Source organism: Apis dorsata, unplaced genomic scaffold (genome assembly GCF_000469605.1).
Source record: "Apis dorsata unplaced genomic scaffold, Apis dorsata 1.3 scaffold_42, whole genome shotgun sequence".
Taxonomy (NCBI): Eukaryota; Metazoa; Arthropoda; class Insecta; order Hymenoptera; family Apidae; genus Apis; species Apis dorsata.
In genome coordinates, this window is record NW_006263344.1 from 578,393 (window position 1) to 580,071 (window position 1,679).

At 36.9% G+C, this 1,679-nt stretch overlaps 1 protein-coding gene and 1 long non-coding RNA gene across 2 annotated transcripts in view; one reads left to right on the top strand and one right to left on the bottom strand.

The window, feature by feature from the left end:
* The window catches only part of LOC102671395 (myocardin-related transcription factor B-like), a 134,923-nt gene that overhangs the window by 79,567 nt on the left and 53,677 nt on the right, over positions 1 to 1,679 (bottom strand). The window lies entirely within an intron of this gene.
* LOC116186505 overlaps positions 1 to 1,679 on the top strand; it is a 3,588-nt gene that overhangs the window by 856 nt on the left and 1,053 nt on the right. The window lies entirely within an intron of this gene.

Genomic DNA, 1,679 nt, shown 5'->3' on the forward strand with positions numbered 1-1,679 from the left:
GTGTGTGTGTATCGTGTGTTGTGTGTCGTGTGTCGTGTGTGGTGGAAGGAGAGGGGGGAAAAGTGAATGAAATTTTAATCGCGGAAGGCGATAATTAAATAGATAGTTTTCTTTTGCTCTTCGATCACGGAATGCCTGGTTATTTTTTAGAACCGTCCCGATTCTTTGAATAAATCTCCTCGATCTCTTATCCAGAGGTTATGTGCGTAGTTGTTTGGCGAATACGAAAGGTAAAGCGAGAATTTAAAATCGGTTCAAAAGTATTCGGATTAATTTTATAAGAGATATTATAAGTTTCACGTTTCTTTCTTCTCCAAAACGTAATCTAGGCGTTAACTGCTATATTTTTAGTTTTTATTTAGAGGTTAGGTGCGTAGTTGTATGACGAATACGAAAAGTAAAGTGAGAATTTAAAATCGGGTCGGTTCAGAAGTATTCGGATTAATTAATTTTATAAAAGATATTAGAAACTTTATAATATTATAAGCTTCGCGTTTTTTTTTTCTCCAAAACATATTTTTAGTTCTTATCTAGAGGTTAAGTGCGTAGTTATTTGGCGAATACGAAAAATAAAGTGAAAATATAAATCGAATCGGAAAAACATTCGGATTAATTAATTTTATAAGGGATGTTACAAGCTTCGCCTTTTTTTTTTCTCCAAAACATTCTAGGCGTTAGCTGCTATATTTTTAACTCTTATCCAGAGGTTATGTGCGTAGTTGTTTGGCGAATACGAAAAATAAAGCGAGAATTTAAAATCGAATCGGTTCAAAGGATTAATTAATTTTATAAGGAATATTATAAGCTTTGTGTTTCTTTTTTTCCAAAACGTGATCTAGCGTTAACTGCTATATTTTTAGTTCTTATCCAAAGGTTAGGTGCGTAGTTGTTTGGCGAATACNTGTAGTTGTTTGGCGAATACGAAAAGTAAAGTGAGAATTTAAAATCGAGTCGGTTCAAAGGATTAATTAATTTTATAAGGAATATTATAAGCTTCGCGTTTCTTTTTCTCCAAAACGTGATCTAGCGTTAACTGCTATATTTTTAGTTCTTATCCAGAGGTTAGGTGCGTAGTTGTTTGGCGAATACGAAAAATAAAGCGAGAATTTAAAATCGGGTCGGTTCAAAGGCATTCGGATTAATTAATTTTATAAGGCATATTACAAGTTTCGCGTTTTTTTTTTCCAAAACGTGATCTAGCGTTAACTGCTATATTTTTAATTCTTATCTAGAGGTTAGATGCGTAGTTGTTTGACGAATACAAAAAGTAAAGTGAAAATATAAATCAGGTCGGTTCAAAGGCATTCGGATTAATTAATTTTATAAGGGATGTTACAAGCTTCGCGTTTTTTTCTTCTCCAAAACGCGATCTAGGCATTAGATGCTATATTTTTAGCTCATCTTCCTCGGAGAGTCGGTGGAAAAAAATAAGATGGACGCCACTGTCGTCACGTATAGGTATAAGGCTGTTGCTCGATTCGGTTCGGCACAAAAAGTAATTGCGGAAAGAGGCGGCCGATAAACGCGACGAAATGACGTTCTAAAAGGGCTTGCGGCCGGTGGTCCGCGGCTTTTAACGAGGCCACCATTTTCTACCTACCCGCTGTTACGCGCTGCGATTCGAGCGCAGGGAAGAAGCGGATCGGGCGCGGAACAAACGCGCCGCGGGGGTCGCGGGC